An 18,667-nucleotide genomic window follows, 5' to 3' on the forward strand; every position below is an offset into this window, starting at 1 on the left:
GGCCCTGACATAATTCCAGAAAACCCATGAGACATTACGCATCTCACCAGGCCTGAGAATGCCTCAGGATCTCCCACGAGGAGCTGGAGTTGTTGCTGGGGAACAGCACATCTGGGTACTTTGCTCTGCCTGCTCCCGTTGGGATACAAGCAAGTGTTGGGAAGTGGATGGATGGATGGTTGAATGTAACTTTCAGATAGAAGGTAGTGTATGATCTATGGACACATCATATAAAATTACTAGCATTTCATAACAGCTGCAGAACACAGAAACAAGATTACATGGTTAAGAAATCTTTTCACAGGTTTGAAAGCTCTTTGAAATGGAGCTGATTGATAGAGGAGTGGGGGAGGAGACTGGCTGGTAATCCATGATCAGCGTACTCTGCTGGCCTCAGCTCCTGAAGCCAAATTGTTTCCCTCCACTTTTAATCCCTTTGACTTCAGTGTGTGTCTACACCCAGAGCGGTGGGGGGAGTTTGCCTCTTCCTAGGCTAGTAGGCTGTTAAAACAATCAGTGTGGCTAGTGTGATGTCATTATATTGATGATGACTGCTAATGGCACTGTGTGAGGATTGGTGCAATTGGAACGTTAGTACTGTAGTTTTTCCGCTGATTGAACATGTAGAATTTGTACCCCAGTGGTGGGGATTACTCTGTGGAGGTGAATAAACTGTTTAATCTCCCCATCAATTACAAAAAGGATGTGTTTGCGGAGAGTCGTCTGCTCATTTATCTAATCTAATTTAACATATCCACTCTCCCTGCATTGGGCGGAGAAGAAGAGCCAAAGAAAGATGGAGAAAGGAAAAAATGAGAGAGAAGAAAAAGCAGACAAGGGCTCATTTGGCAGTTTGTAGATAAACCACAAGACGATGTCTGGGAGTCAATGAGCTTGCAGTGAATGGTATTAAAATCCAACAGCAGTCAGAATCAATCACATAGGCCCTCCATATGTCAATTTGGAAATTGCTCTTGTATGGTCTCAGCGGTGGCGGGCTTGTCTCGCTATTGATTTTCCATTAAGGCCAAACATCACATTATAATATATTGAATGAAGTAGATCCTTACTAATGTGGCATACATTTAAATAACAAGGATGCCTCATAAACAAAAGATAAAAAAGGTAGCCGTTATATATTCCTGCAGCTCTTCCAATAGCTTTTTTTTGCAGCTCTTTTGTTAGCTCAGTACAAAACTTGCTTTGTGTGTGCATCCGATAACAAAGGGAATTCTACATCTGCCATATACATTATACAATGGTACAGTCTCATTCATCTTTTCTTTCTAAATTAATCTTTTATCAGTATCTTTTGTTCTACAATACACAAGACAGTGCTTCATCATTTTGCTTAAAAGTGAAGCAGCATCCTTCCTCCTTTAAGACCATGTCTAAGCCCTTCATTGTGCACTACAGTTGTTTATTAATACTTTTAGTCTTGATATCTATATAGTTTCTATTTTTCAGTTCAGATTGGATAATCTCTTGAATTAAACTGGATGTCAGGACATTTTGGTAAGCTTCTTGAGTCTTTAGCTTTATCACTGACTGTGTAAAGACTGAAGGATAGGGATTTGGAGATGGTGCATAGACTAGTGAGGCATAGACTACAGTCACACTTGATGCAACTTGCGACATCCATCCCTCCAAAGACACATCAGCTGACAGTTTTTTGCTCGAGTGCATCCCAATGTGCTCACTCTTGCATTGCCTTTGCAATATCAAATTCTCTAAAGACAGATAGTGTTGTCACAGCAGTGGTCAAAGAAATTCAAAAACAATCTGTGTGTTTTCAGTCATTCAGGTGAATGTCTCTTTGTTTTGGACTGTTGGTCAGACAAAATGAGATATTTATAGACATTTTAGACTGTGGGAAATTAATATAGAATGGTTTTCACTATTGTATTTCAAAACCTACATCATCCCTAATGGTAGTCCAAGTGTTATAATGTTATAATGTTCCTCAGGCATTTCTTAGTGGAATAAAGGTGAAATTCTCAGGATGTCCCTGGTGGCACTCCTTTTTGAAAACAAACCACAACCAAACTGTAGATATCAAATCTCCTCTGAAAGAGTGGAATTTAAACAGAGGGCTGTGTGGAAAGGAAGAGAGCAGGTTTTGATAGCGACTGCCTCTATAAACATTAATCAGCCCCTTTCCACCTTTCATACCTCCACATCGGCTTCCAGGGGCCACAGAGGTCATCTCCCTTGGCCATCTCTCTCTCTAATGATGCCTATTCCTAGGTCACAGGCAAATTGGGACTGGGAAACCAATTGAGCCAAATGCTGGAAGAAAGTAATTGCCCCTTTTAAACGTCCCTCCATTCTTTCCAGTGGGACTAGTATCAAAACAGATGCAGCACATTCTCTGCTCAATGTTCTCTACTGATTTTTATTACTTACCTCATGAGTGGGCACAATAGATAACCCATCTGACTAAAGATCAGAAGATTCTAGGCTCGAGTCCTGTCTGCTGGCTGTCTGCTTTTGGGTTGACAGGAGCTCAATTGGTAGAGCAGTTGTCTACAAACCCCAGGTTCAGTGCTTTGATTCCCGGTTCCTCCTGGCTACATGTCGAAGTGTTTGTGGACAAGACACTGAAACCCCATAGTAGCGCTGGCATGTACTCTCTGGCAGCTGTCCAACAACAATTTACCCAACAGGATCAATAAATATTTCATCATCATTTCAACCAGAAATACCCTTTGCCACCTACACCATAAGCTGGTGCTCCCTTGCTGTGTTCTTCATTCATGGTGCTCATAGTTTCATACGCTTTTCACTACACTTCCCTTCTTTGCACCCTAACCCATCCCCCATCATTAGAAATTCATTATGACATCATTAAACCAATGAAATACAGCTTATTACAGTCGACCCCAGAGAACGCTTTCATTTAAATACCTCCCTCCATCCGAACCCAGCCGCCTCGTTTCCTTTCTCCAAACCTATTTTAATTAGCCACCAAAGGAACATTGCTGTCATTTAAATGAACATAGGCAATCAGTTTATTTGGCTGTTGCCATGATTAGCATAATTAGCCTGCACCTGTTAACCATCTATCAACAGTTTGGTAATTTTCCGTCTGTGACTGGAGAGCAGTGAAGGAAGGAAGCTTTCTGACAGATTTGCCGCCTTCATTAAAGGGAATAGCGTCATTTATTTGAAATGCAGACACTGTTTCTTGCATGAGTTTGCATCTCATGTAAACGGCCTTGGAGTCATGACTGAGTGACATGCAGAGTGCCACAGCCAGCCAAATGATGCTCATTGTCTTGAGCGTACTGTGTCAAGATGAATATGTTTTATTTGTGCATTGCATTTGGGCAAAAATTGGTCAAACGATGTGTGCCCTTTCTTTTTATAAAACAGGTATCTTCAGCTTCTGGTGGCAACAGCCAAATCACAGTGATGCTTTGTGTTCAAGTTTAAACTTCACAGTTAAATCGTTCTCCTTAAAAGTGAGAAATTGAAGTGATAGTTTGTGCCTTAGCTGCTACAGGTGAGTGGCTGCGTGTGTATATAATCAGATTGGATAAATGAAAAGGGAGCTTATCTTGTAGGATATCGCAGGCATTTGATCTGCATCAGAGCCAGTAATCAGTTCACTGTAGACCAAACATACCTTCAAACAGATGGAGCGTGCTAATGTGAAGGAAAGTTAACACAAACACACCCATCTTCTAATTTAATTTCTACCAACTGCTTCCATCTTAGCTGCGTTTCTTTCCGTCTTACTTGTGCCCACATCCATCTCTGCCCGTTCTTCACCGTCCTCGTCTCCCCAGTCATTCATCTCTCACCCACTCTGTGTGAGCATGTTGTGATAAGACTGAGCCAGCAGCAGGCGAGCCACCATTGTGTCAGGACAGCGTGACTGCCATTGGTCGGCAGTGTTTGATTACCCTCTGTGCTGCTCCAGATCCCGCGCACGCTGAACTCTGCTCCTTTCATTTCCTTCCTGTGCTCTGTGGCTGAAAATAGCTAGCTGCTTAGCACCCACGCCCAGTGCTACTAACATCTGGAACGTGCCTCAGCCAGCGTTGGCCAGACTGCATCAATGCCGTTTACTGAAATAGGCTATAACCTCAGTCACAAGTCCTCAGCCTGGCTCGTTTATTCTCACTATGTGAACCTTCTCAAACATGCAAAATACACTGTGAGGGCTTGTGCTTTTGCATGCACGTCCAAGATCTTTAACACTTATCAAACATCTACAAGGAAATTCATAAACATGTAGATGATGTGCCTTAGCGCTCCCACAAAATATTTTCATAATGTAAAAAAACATATAGATTCATTAGGTGTTGTCTCCCAGTTTTTTCTTCTCTTTTCTTTTTTTTAAATTTCCATATGTGGAAATACATTTAGGTGTGGGACTTACAAAATGATAAGTCCTACATGGTGTAATGTTGCTTCTGCAAGCTCATCCTAAGGCCTGCTTTGTTTCACATTGACATTTAGTCATTTGACTTTTTATCCAAAGCAACTTACAAGTTACAATGCAAAGGCAGGGCAAGCGTAAGGAGGTCTTGCCTAAGGGCCCCCCTGGAAATGGGCCACAGCTGGGATTCAAACTCTGGTCACCCACATGAGAGCGCGAGCACTATCTAGCCTTCGTAAAAGTCTAAATTTGATGATACTAAGGTACAATCTGAAGTTAGACATTCATTCATCCATGAATATCAGTTCTGTTTGACAAGACAAATTTTTAAGGCTACTAAAGAATGTTCACTTATCTACTTGCATTGTACATTAGCAGTGTAGTTCTGTAGTAGTGTGTACTCATTCACACTGTGCTTTATTTTATAATGGAATAAGAATAACTGTAGAAGAGGTAGTGATTCATGCCGGTTAGACTCATGCTGGAGAGAGTGCTGTAAGTGATGGAGGGAGGTTTAAGGGTCAAGCAGCCAGGGTTGCACACTGAGGTCAATGCGTCTCCTTCCATTAGTGACCACGTCTTCAGCTGCAGTCCTTTGCTGTCATGGCCCAAGTGGATTTTTAAAGCTATGATTCACCACACTACCTTGACTTTCTGGAGGGGTTAAGTGGTTTGAAGAGATTCATTGCGAAATATACTGTTTACTTCTGCCAGTTTATCACATCAGATGGTACAGTTTTGTTTATACTAGTAGTAGTAGTGTACAATAATAAGTATTGTAGTGCATCACCAGTGGTTTGTAGCAACTGTTAGAGGGACTTTCTACTTTAATATGACTAAAGTGAAAATATTTCATTTCTCATTTACATCCATGGAAAGTTTGATGATCAGAAGATAAATTGTTGCAGATCAAACTACGTAACCATATGCAAAGTACTTAGTCACACTGATCACCTATGATTTGAAGTTATGCCATACATGCAATCCAATACTATTGTAATGCAGAATCTTTACTAAGGACAAAGCACTCTTAATTGTGATATTGCTGCTTTTACTTGCATAAAGGACCTAAATACAGTATCTCCTCCACTGCCTGTACTGCAGCAAAATATCCCTTAATCCAAGATTACACCCAGTGTTTCCTAGGTGAATTTATCTCCATAACCTTCTCTGAAAACACAGCATCTACAGGCAGTTTTACGACTGCCTCTTCCCTTCGTGTGCCCTCTTGCTTCATGCCCTGTCCATCAGGAGCCCCCTAACTGCAAGTTTTTACATAAAGCTTCCAAGACATAATCAATAATTCATCCCAAATGCCACAGTGCTGATGATAATTCTCCTGATATGAATTATAAATGGGAACTTCCTCCCTCTTCCTGTGTTTGGACCCCCTTCGCTGCTCCACTCCCACGACCTCATTATTGCTGCAGCTCGTTACCGTGATACCAGTGGAAACAGGTGGTTGCTGAGCAATAGGTTGTCGTCTGGGATACGGCCTGTGTTCCTGTTGAGCTGTTGGAAGGCATTTAGTATGGCTGCTCGGTGCTGGAGTTCACACCTACAGCAACAATGGATCAGATGGATTGATAATGGCACCTGCTTTTAGTCATCCCAAACAGGAGCTGGGTTTGCGTGATGAATAACCCAACGCTTGAATTCCAGATGACCTCAAATGTGTCATTTGCGTGAAAACGTAGTGCCATCTGGATTCCCTCCAGCTGTGCCTTGCCTGCTCTATAGTTGGACCTAAACAGTAGAAGACATTCATGTGTAAGGATTTTGGCTTAAAAAAGGTTTATCATGCAATTTATTGGAACCCTTCCAGAACCTTTTCTGCAATTACCTGTTAAACACTTTAATTGTTTTATGACAGTTATATTGTTTTATAAGATTCTAATCATAATTGCCAAATAAAAAACAAAAACAAACAATAATGAATAATAACTTATGTCATGCTTTTACTCTGCTACACATTCACAGTTGTACTGTTAAAACAGAAAAAGCAGCTCCCTCTTACATCAAGGTTTTTTCTCCTTGACTTGATTTTGGTACCATTTTCCTTCTGACAGCAGTGCACAACAGAGAGAGAGAGAGAGTGAGGGCAAAGAAGTGGGGAAATAATGATGAGCTGTATAGAATTCTTCTATTGAACTTTTAAATCCCAGTGCAGTCACAATCCTATTGTGGAAATAATGGGCCTCTCTTGTTTCGGATGACAGTGGATGTTACTGTGCGCTACTAGATGAACTGATAAACGGGGACAATCTGATTTAGTCCGAGTTCAGTGCTGAGACGGGCTCCTTTGAAGCTGCTCTGCGTGTAGCCCCGAGGACCAGAAAAGGCTGCTGAGGTGCGATCACAACCCACTCTCACCTTTTTAGGGTTGTGAATCAGTGGTCATTGGAGGGTGTGTCCCTGTTGTTAGGGTGGTGTCTTTTGAGCACTGCGGGACTAAACTAGAGAGGGTGATACAGAGGAAGAGCCCCCGCAGAGTGAGAGTCTCTGAATTCCTTGCAGCCAGTGTGAGCTCTCATTATCTCTCCTCCCTCGATTCCCTCCTTAGAGGCCCCACATGCGCAGCTGTGATGGACAGGTACATTCTCAGAGGAATCACTGGCATGAGAAAAGAAGAAAATCACTAAAAGGGAGTCCATCTTCAATCACTTTTTTCCATTGCATGGGGATTACGCTCATATGGAGCTGAAAAGGCAATGGATTGTACTTACTGTGCCCACATTTCAATGTGGATTTCAGTATACACTCTAGATTATGCAATAATATCCTATTTGCTCTCAAACAGGTGATAACCTTCATTTTGTTATGCTGTAAACAGTCACTCATAACTTAGCAGAAGATATTACTCTAGGAGACATTTGGCACGCAGAGTATTGAATGTAGAGGTAGCTTTGTAGGATCATCAGAATAAGCTGCTTTCCAAAAACCATGATTAAATCATGAGAGTTTCCAAATGGCAGTGTGTGTCACGAAAATTGACTCCTGTTTGTTTATGGGGACTTCTCTGGCAAAACAGACAAAAATACACACACACACACACACACACACACACACGCACACGCAAAAAACAAAATAAAACAAAAAACAGATTACACACTGACTGCTTTCTGAATTAAGTGGAATGAATCCTCTTTTAGGCTATTAGACTATTATTATTTTGCATTATTATTATATTTTTGTTTTTTTCGCAGTGTACTATCAACATTAGTATTAGTGATGAGAGTAGACAGATTTGTAGATGGATAAAATGTTGCTAGTAACGTCAAAGAAGTGTTTTGTGTGTCGCTGACACAAATATCAGGCATTAGGTTGGACTTTGACTTTATCTTCTCACAGAATAACACACATGGTAACTGTGAGAAAGACAAACAAAATTAAATCAGAAAAAAGTAAAAATACTTAAGATAAAGAAGAAATAATTTAAGCTGGTTTTCTTTGACCTATTCCGAAGGAGTTTAGTTTAAGTCGGCAGTACAGACAGAGCCTTTTCCGACGACCACGTATTTTCACTACTATTACATCTGTCATCAAAAACAGTTTCCAAGTATTAGTATGTCTGCACGATTTCAACACTTTAGCCATGAATGGCCTTTGAAAGAAAGTGAAGTGTGTGTTTTGGTGAGATTACTATTTATTATCTCGTTTTGGATCCATTTAGATCTGAACAGGATCTGTCTCAGCATTCAGCAAATTCTTTAAAGGTTTCTTGTGATTGGTCAGACGGATGTAGAATAAAGCTGTCATCAGTAGATATTACATTATGATTACACTGATGTTCTACAGGATCAGTAGTGTAGTAGAGAAAAAATTAACAATAAAAAAACAATAAGCTATATAATATGTGATAAATCATAAATCATTCCAATGTTTTTTAACAGTACACTGAACAGGCTTCTCGCATGGCATTTTCCAAATTTGTGCACTGTTGACATTCGTATATTTCAGACGTGAGCTCAGAAGTGTAATAGTTCCCCAAAGAGATGGTCAAAAAATGAGACCCACATTTTAAGGTCTTTACAGGATTTAAACATCCAAGCACACAGAAATCAACAACTACTGTAGATGGTATTATTATGATAATACAAAGCACAGAATGACCTTTTTCTATATCTGTCCAGCTGGTTCAGTTGAGCCCATAAAGGCAGGATTATCACTTGCTCTGACCAAAAATGACTGTGTCAGATATGCATGTTCATAAAAGTGGAAATAACCACTTCACTCAATTGGTACATTGACAGCTCTGTCTATGGCGTCCATTAAATTTGTCATTGCTTTTTATATGGTCCAGTTCATCAACAGGAGCACATCAGAGTGCTGAATGACACACACACACACACACACACACACACACACACACACACACACACACACACACACACACACACACACACACACACTCCCTCCCCCTCCCTCCCTCCCGAACCCACTCACACATACACACAGATGTCACTGAACTACCAGGGCCATAAAGCCTCTGTTTGAGCCAGTGCTCTCTGATTCCTACTATCAAAGAGCTGTAAAATGGAAATTAGACTGAATGGATGACATGGTCTCTCATTACCCATGGCATGCATTATAGAAAGTTTTAGTAACACATTTAACTCTAATGGCGACAGAATGAAAGTGGCAGGATGCCACATTCCAGTTACCTTTTTACCGATCTTATTAATTCAACCTCTTCTCTTCCTCCTCCCCTCCCACCTTCCTCTGCCAGTTTCCTGGTTAAATGGCCAAGTTCTTCCCTGTTGCTTCATTTTCTCATCATTTCCCTTCATCACACTCTCATTCTTTCCACCAGACTGCAAGTTCTCACTTCTCTGCCTCACCTCTCATCCCTCTTGGTTGTGATTATTGTGAGGTATTTTTTTAACCTGTGGCTGTGGCTTGAGTTCAGCATGGCACATGGTAATTTGATACGCCTGATAAAAAGCTAGCAGCCAAACTCCTTATTGTGCAGCTCTCAGTAGCTTGCCAGGTGTTACAAACACCACCTGTGGTGGCCACTAAACTGATGCCCTCCCACGTGCTTCTATTCATTTATTTCCCTGCAGGTGCCTCATGGTAGGTAGTAATGATGCAACAGCCCTTACTGTATGTGGCCAATGTGCTGGACTGCCTGATGTGTAGGTAAAGGTAAACCTCTCCCCACCTAAGGAAATACAACCCATATTTTCAGCATGCAGTAGACCAGCACAGGCAACGTATTATAACTATTAATTAGAATATATGTCATGGACACAATTGTTGGTACTCTTCCCTTAAAGAAAGAAAAACCCACAAAGGTCAGTGAAATAACTTGAAACTAACAAAAGTAATAATCAGAAAAAAATCAGACATGGCTTTTGAGTTGTGGCTGAACAGAAATGCAATCATTGCAATCAAACGATTTCTGTAACTGTCAATGAGACTTCAGCACCTGTCGACAGGTATTTTGGTCCACTCCTCACAAGTAAACTACTCCAGCTGTCTCAGGTTTGAAGGGTGCCTTCTCCATGTTTCTTCATGTTTCAGCTCTTTCCACAGATGTTCAATGTGATTTAGATCAGGACTCTTAGAAGGTCACTTCAGAAGAGTCCAATGATTTGTTCTCAGCCATTCTTGGGTGTTTTTAGCTGTGTTTTGGGTCATTATCCTGTTGGACGACTATGACCTGTGACAAAGATCACACTGGGCAGCATGTTTTGCTCCAGAGTGCCTGAAAAATCTTGAGATTTCATTGTACGCTGCACAGATTTAAGAAACCCTGTGCCAGATAGAGCAAAGCAGCCCCAGAATATAGCAGAGCCTCCTCCGTGTTCCAAAGTAGGGACAGTGTCCTAATCCTGAGCCAACACTCTCTCTTTAGTCTTCTGTGGTCCATGTTCAGTGTGGTACACACCATGATACCAAACAGCGCAGTGACCACTTTTCACCCTTTCAATAGCCTGACTGACTGATTGCAAGTTTGAAGACGCCTTTGATGCTAATTACAGGACACACTTTAGTTTAACATGTCCCTATGGTCAAATTATTTAACATCTTTTTAAGGGTTCCTTCATTTTTGTCCAGGCCACTTTCATTAGTTTGTTTAAAAAACTTCTGTTGAACCTCAACTCAAAAATTATGTCTGATTTTAGTGAGTTGAATTTTGTGTCAATTTTTATTTATTATTACTTTTGCTAGTATCAAGTTATATCGGTGACCTTTGAGGGTTTTTCTTTCTTTAACAGAGGGCTACCAACAATTTTGTCTGTGTGTATGTATGTATATGTATATGTATCCCCACTATCCTTCAAGTTGTGTTAGACAATTCAGAACCCAGTTTTAGTAGTTTCAGCAATCTTCTTAGATGTTTTCTTAGCTTGATGCCAATAATTTGACCCTTCTGAAACATATTAACATATTTTTCATGACCACAGGATGTGTCATTAAAAAATAAGCTACTAACTGCATCAGTTAGGATTAAATAACTTGTTGCCGGCTGAAAAATAATAATCCATGCTGTTATTATCTAATGGGTGACTCTTACCTATTTGCTTGGTTAAATCCAGCAGGTGACTTTCTTTTTAGGATGGGCAGTGAAAAAATTGAAGTGAAATGTATACCTAAGAGGTTGGTTCTATATTACTGCTTTATTAATTAAAGTGACAACAGCAGTAGGTAGGCCTACATAAAATGTGTGCATTCTTTGGTATATGGATGATATAATCAAAAAACGGGACCCAGCTTAAAAAAAGCAATGACTGTCACTACTCATAGTCAAAGAGCTCTTCAAAGCCTGTGTTCTTAGTCAGCTTTGTGCTTTAAACTGTGTGGTCCTACATAAAAGCAGTTTTCTCACAAAGCATGAACAGTTACACATTTTCTACGTATTTTGTTTGGTGCTGATTTGAAGTGGGCGTGGCTCAGCTGAAAAAACACTTCTTTTGAAGTACTGATCTTAAATTTGAAACCATTTTCAGGCACTTATAAATCAAATGTACATATAAATGTGCCAACAAAACTGTTATTCTTGTATTTTACTGCCAACACACAGTGATACTCGTACATCTGGGATAACCTGCTATTGGCTGATTTCTCTTCTTCAGATGTTGTGTTGATCGAGCTCTACTGATTTGTTTAACTGAATTTTAACAAAATGAATATTCTACTACATCAGTAAACATTGATACATTGCAAAAGTCTTTCCTCTTGCAGCACAAGGTAAAAGAATAGTGAAAGTAAAGCATCTGCAAACGTTAGTATTCTGCAGGTAAAGAGTGAACATTTCTGTATTTTTTTCTAACCTCTGACTTAGTGCAACAGTCTCCAGAACATAACACTCATCTTGGTGTGTGTATGTGCATGTGCATGCCTTGCCCCCATGCTGTGCACCGTCTGCCTCAGCTGCAATTACCCGTAGAGTGTGCCCATATAGCTACCTGCTCATCATCCCAGAGCCAGAGCCAGAGCCCAGCCCTGGACAAAGCACATACAGCATCTCCTACCAGAGGCTGCATTATGGAGATTAGGGTGAAAGATTGACAGAGAGGTAGGGGGGGATGGAGGTAGACAGGCCGCTGAGAGCAGTGAGGCTTCAGAGAAGGGAAATTAGTTTGCTTCTGGTTGCTCCCCTGAGGCTCAAGGAGAAGGGGAGAAAAAGACAGAGGGATTAAGGGAGGGAAGAAGAGGGGGAGAAAAAAGGACGACAGACTGAGCGAGGGACAGAAACAGACTAATCTTGTGTGGACAAGTCTGGCTCACTTTGGTCTGGAGCAGTTCTGAAACCAAAAACTAAAAATCCTGATAATCACTTAAAGCAACATGCCAAACATTCTCTGGTTCCGGCCTCTGAGATGTAGTGCGGTGGGATATCTTTTGGATTTGAAGATACTACATTTAGCTCATAGAAGTTTAGATTGACATAATGGGACATAATGACGTGTTTGTTCTTTGGTTGTAGTTTTTATTTCTACCCTTTTTTTTAAACCAGCTTTTTCACTGTGCAATCCGGTGAGCTGCAGGAGACACATAATCTGTGCAAGATCAAGACAGCCAGAGAGTTGGTGAATAAGTGAGTGAAAGGACACCCGCAGGGGACATAGAGGTGACACAGGCTGATGTCAAGACAAAATCACTGCAGATGAAGTTCAAGTTGAATGTGGAAAAGAACAAGGTTTGAGGCAGGAAGAAGCCGATACACCCAGGAACAGATGAGCTAATTGCAGAAGATTGAAACAGGAGCATAAGAGAGATGCTTGGGGACATGATTTAAATGAACTAAAGGTGCATATAATGAAGAGAGACATTGCTGTCATTCCTCTTATAGTTGGGAGTGTGTTCACTGAGCTGGGCACCTCTGTGCCCTTTGTGATAAAGGAGAGTGGTTTCACTGCAGTCAATGGCTGGGAGGATAGCTAGTTAATGACCAGACTGGTCCTGTGTCAGCCTAAATGGCAACAATCAATAATCCCCTCAGTTTCACTCTGAGAGGGCTGGTGTCTGAGCTGCAACCATGCTCACGGGGATCGTGTGTGTGTGTCTATGTGGATGTACATAAATCAGATGTGCAGGATGTCCAAACATTTGAGTTGCTGGTGTCAGGTAGCTCCCAGCAGTCAGACCTTTACTGGTATAGAAGTCATTCTTGTTCGGGTTGTTTATGGGCTCCGGTTGTTCTTAAGTTCAGCTCGATGGGGATAAAAAGGTGCCAAGCTGTGCGCACTATTAAAGGGCAAAGAAAAATCACCGACTGCCCACACCTGCAGCACCGTGCTAGTATGGACAGTGGAGTGTTTTTAGAAAGCCAGCAAGCTCTCACACACAGTGGAGACTTTGTTAGTCTGCTGGCACAGGCAGGCCTCCCAGTGTCCAGCATGTTTCCACCCCAACAGTGTGGTGGTTGTGCATGTGCGTAGGCACAGTGTTGTGAGGACATATCCATGCAGTCAGTAGCCTCGCTGGATTTATTCTATTAGATTTAAGACAAATGATGCTACTCTTACCAGCCGCCCAACATGGCTACTTTTTGTACGGACAAACATCAGGATGATATTTAAACAAGATTTATATCTGGAATTGTTTAATAAAAAAACAAAAAACATTTTTGCTGTTTGAATTCAAAGTTAAATAATGCTAATCCATGATGCTTTTGAAGTCTTTTAAATGCACGTCTGATGTGGGGAAAAGGGACTGTGAACACCATCCAAACCCTGGAAGTATTTTGTGAAGTGGAAACAAAGGAATCTTTGCTTCACTGAATCTCATTGCAGCAGTGGGCACACACATCATAAAGCAAATAAAGAAACTATGGAGGCTTCCCTAAAGCCAAGTCCCTGCCACACATCGCTGTGCTGCACTGTTCTGCTGGCAGTTTAATGTATCACCACCTCCTTTTGGCTTTTCCAATATCACTTGGTTCTGTTGTTTTCAGAATGGTTTCTGAGCTCATTCTGCACCGCACTGAGGGATGTTTAACGGCATCTGAAATGCCTGGATCTTTTTTTTTTTCTTTCTCTAGCCTATTGTGGATTGAGCCTGGCTCCCAGAAATGGAAAATCATTCTAGTGCAGAAAGTCTTACAGCCCATAGTGAGTTGTTTCCTCTTTCTCCCACTGTGAAAGCTCCTGCATTGATCTTGTTCCCAGGGTGTCCACACCCACACTGCACAAGTTGTAGCCGGAGCTGAGAAGGGGCGATGCTATGGTTCGTAAACACAGGGACTCGTGCACACGCAGACACACCAACATGAAAAGCACAATGCCACACACTCAGAGCTACTGCATACACATGTAGCCTGGCTGCACTTAAGTGCTTTTCTACTGTACGTTCAGATCGAGACGTGCACAAAACCACAGACAGACATGACCTCACACATTCACTTCATGACTTGCTATTGGTCTTGACACGACTTCATTTGATTCAAGCATCTCAGCTGAAGAGAACACGATGTTTTAAGCCTGAAGTGTGTGTGTGTGTTTGTCGGTGTGAGTTTGACCTCTAAAGGAGTCCCAGTGTGAGTCAGTCACTGATGGTGTATAGTGAGCTTATAGACACAGTAACAGGGAGTTGAACAATTTGCCATTCAACTCTCTGTGGCATGAAGCAGGCAGACGATTCACAACCAAATACCTGCAAAATTATATTATATCACTTAATTAAGACTAATTTTAATGATATTATATGATAATTAACCTCAACCTCAGTTTTACTTTGTGTTTAGTGCCAATTAGCAAATGGTAGCATGTTAACAGGATGCACTTGCTGCAAGATGGTGAACCTGCTGAATACAACCATCCACATCACATTAATGCAGATAATGTAGGTGCACACTAAGTTTCCACAATTTATCTTTATCTCTAGAATTTCTGATCATTATAATACATCAGTGTCATAAAACGGGCAATAAAACAGGGTCTTAACAAGCTACAAAACCACCGTCACTGACAGTTTACGAGGTCTTCTTTGAACTCGGTGAGATGTGAGCACATGCCTCCTTCGACTTTAAAGGCACATTGTTCAGAATTTCCTTTTGTTTAAAGAGGAGTTGTGCAACTTTAAGTATGAAATGATGTCCCTGTTTGGACTGAGTTGGTCGTAGACTTCACACTCAGCCCAGTCATTCCCAAAATATCAGTACAATAAACAAAATCAAAGAAAAGGGGAAAGGAAGTCTGTTGTTTCTTTTGTTGTTTTGTTTTTTCTTGTCTTGGTTTTTATACCCACAAGGCCTTTTAAACACATTGACTCATACAAAGGCAACGCTCTGCTCATCTAAACATTCTCATTTTCCCTGAATAATGGCTAAGATACCTTTGTATTGCTCAGCACTTTGATATACAATGCAGTGAGATTTCAACCTATATGCAGAGGCAATGCAGGGGAAAGTAATGAGATTTGTGTAGCCTCAGGAAATGAAGAGCTTTCAGCTTTCTCAAAGTCCTAACATCTTGTTTTTGATTGTGTTGCCCTCCCTCCCATGCTCCTCTGTGTTTCCTCTATATCCACCATAGCCCTCTCCCTCCCCTATCAGCCATCTGCTCTGCTGTAATATGTGCAGCTCTACTAAAAATACTTGAGTGAGGATTTATTTATGATGGGCTTCTGAGGCGAGCCGAAACTTTTTATCCTAGAAAGACAGTTTATTATACTTAAACCGCAGTAGCTGAATTTGGAAATGTTTTCAACTTTTTTTTACTTTGCTTCGTTTCAAAAAGGGGAAAATGTTTGTCAGCATTGTAAAATTAAGACGGATCATTCATGGTTGATACATTACAGCTACTGCAGCAGTAGCTGTTGCTGCATTACATATTGCAGCAAAGTCATTATGCAGATGGACAGACAGAGGTCTCACCTGGATCGGCTAAGCTAAAATAATCTGCAGGTTTAGGCAGGAGAGGGATTAGGCATGTGTCCACAGGTCAGGACCCGCCACAGCCACAGCCATGTGGGGTGCCGCATCTCAGAAGGAGCTTAGACCTGACTGCACCCCACTGGCGACCTTGACACAGGTCTTGGTTCACCTGCATACCAGATTTGCTGTTTTGAAAAATGTGTGGACTGGTTGAGGAGGTAGTGTCTCCCCTCATGTTAAGGATGCAGGGATAAATAATACAAATGTAACTTTGTTTTAAATGTGTATATATTTAACTCAAGCTTGAAGTAATGTGATAACTTCATGCTACACTCGCACAGCATCTTTAAACTGACAGCGGCGTTTGACATTTGTCCCCATCTGTACCAAAAGTTGAACACCCACGCTGAAGCATGTATTAAATTGAGAATTATGTTAACCTTAAGAACCCCCATCACTCACTCGGAGTGTTTTCTAATTACGACAGTGATTTAGCAGCGGGAAATGGGTTGGATACATTTGCTTGCTGATATGCTGTAGAGTCATGATGTTAATAATGTCAGTTCATATCAGCTGTTACAGGCTGATTTGCTAGGAGCAGTTCCCTCACTGGTGATTTTTAGGCACTGCAGAGGACTGTGACACAGACCTCTGTGACAGTGACTAGAGACAAAGAGACAGCGCATGTCTCAGACTGCCACAGATTTACATTACGCTTTCGCAGTCTCTTCCTTTTCACCTCTTCATCTCCTCATACCCCAGGCTCCTAACCTTAATAGCAGCCTCTTTCCTGTATGACTGGGGGATATATAATCCAATAAGAACAGCACTCTGCCTGTGGCTGGGACCAACACATACACACACACACATGCACAAAAACACCCAAACAGGAGTGTGTGCAATTGCTCATCAGGCTGATGTGCTTTTTTAGCACTGTGTACATGTCATCCCATGTGAAAGTGCTGCACATGAGGAAAAGCTCTGCAGGGAGAGTAGCTGTTTCGAGGCAACGTATTTACAATTCTCTGGGCTTTTTAAGGGGCTGAACAGGATGTTGCCTTCGCAGTGTCTGCTCAGGCTTCCTGCCTAGGAAGGAGGGTTTGCTATTTATACAACCTCTGGCCTCTACTGGTCTGAACCCACCCCCTCTCCCTTGCTCAAGCAAATTCTTAACCTCAAATGGCCCACCACCGTCTTTCCAAGTTAGCCATTTCTCACAGCTCTCCTGACCCCTCACCGGTTCCCAACTACAGTTGGATAATGAGTCTCCAGCTCTTTTTCTGTTCTCTCCTGTTTTCTTGATATCAGTTATCAGCCTGTTTTTCTCCACTTGTTTTGATTTCTAAAAAGTAACATGATTTAGGACTTATTTATTAAATTAATGCAGTAGATCATCTCAGTAGGTGAACAAGGTTCATCATAACATCTCTGACTGGTCTACCAGAACTGCATTAATGTTTGATTTCCTCAAATGTCACTCACCCTCAGTTTAACGTCCACAGTGTGTGAATGAAAATGTGGCTGTAGAGGCACAGACAGGGAGCAGGGAGATGTAAAAGGAGGGGGAGGAAAAAAAAAAGTGTACAGAAAAGATGAGACAAGGCCAGGAGAGAGAAGAAGAAATTAAAAGACGAACCCACATCTTCTCGCTCTCGTTCTGACACACGTGTACGTGTTTTGTCTCGCACAAAGCCTCAACACACATAGACAACGTCTCCGGTGGGTTGTTCCTGACACAAATGAATTCAGAATCAACAAAAGCTTTGAGTTGTTTTCTAAGGATAGTGGTTGTGGAGGTGGCATATAGGTTTTTGTTTTCCTACTGACAGCATCTTTTCTGTTGTGAATGGGAGCTGGCAGAGACAAACTGCTTGTCACAAAAACAACCTGCTCTGATAGTTTTTCATAAAACAGGAAAAAAAAAAACTGCACAACAGTGAGGTGCTTTTTACAGAAAATAGCTGAGTCCATTTCAAGAATATTAGTCATTGATTCTTATTGAAAGCATTTCTATAAAGGTGATATTCTCTAGCTGCAGTGCTGACGTAGCAACACTGATAGCAGCAGCAAGCTTCAAATCTATTGTGCTCTCAAACACCACAAACAAAAAAAGAAAGTGCCACAGTGGGACACTGGTTTATAGGCTTCAAAAGAGGAGCAGAGTGTGTGAAATGGGGCGAAAAACCAAAGATATCTCAATGCTGCAGTAATCATCAGATGCATTATTAAAAACCTGCCCTGCCTAATTTCAACTAATCTGGCCTGAATTGGCCAGGTACATTTGGGAATTGATTTGTTGAGCCTGGGAGCTGTCCCATAAAATTGCAGTGCTAATGTTGGGGCTGAATGGGTTTCTATCCCTGATAAAAGCTGATTTAATGGAGATATTTCACAGAGAATCATTTATCAGGGACTGACAGGCTGGCAGGCTCCTCCCTCCCTCCCCCCCAAAAAATACACACAGATCTTGATAGGCACGGGTCACGTCCTCTTTGACACGGCTTCACCTGTGACGATACAACTTTATCTGCCCGTAGCAGATTAACTTACCTCGGTTTGTTGTGAAATTAAACAGAAATGGAAGAAGAAAGAGCCGCATATTTACATTTGGATGGATCAGAGCTCATTTTTGGCACTACTGGTCCGTGACTGTGGACAGACTAAGAGGGGGAAGCGGGCTGTGAGATATTTAAAATGCTAGACTGCATGCATCTAAAGCAAGTCATAGATCACTGATTAAATCTGACAGTAGAATACAAATATGACTTTAGATGAACACAGAAAGGCATTGTCATTCAGGTGGCACACACGTGCACTCATGCTAGTGGCATTAATAGTCCTCCCTGCTAAGCAACTCAATTTGTAATGCTTTGGTTCAGTACATTATTATTTTTTTTTAGAAATGCCCTCTTTGATTCATACAACATATTGTTTTTTTTGTTTTTTTACAGGCA

General features: G+C 41.4%; 1 protein-coding gene across 6 annotated transcripts in view; it reads left to right on the plus strand.

The window, feature by feature from the left end:
- vav2 (vav 2 guanine nucleotide exchange factor) overlaps positions 1-18,667 on the plus strand; it is a 151,970-nt gene that overhangs the window by 46,373 nt on the left and 86,930 nt on the right. The window lies entirely within an intron of this gene.

The sequence above is a fragment of the Anabas testudineus genome, chromosome 22 (genome assembly GCF_900324465.2).
Source record: "Anabas testudineus chromosome 22, fAnaTes1.2, whole genome shotgun sequence".
Lineage (NCBI taxonomy): Eukaryota > Metazoa > Chordata > Actinopteri > Anabantiformes > Anabantidae > Anabas > Anabas testudineus.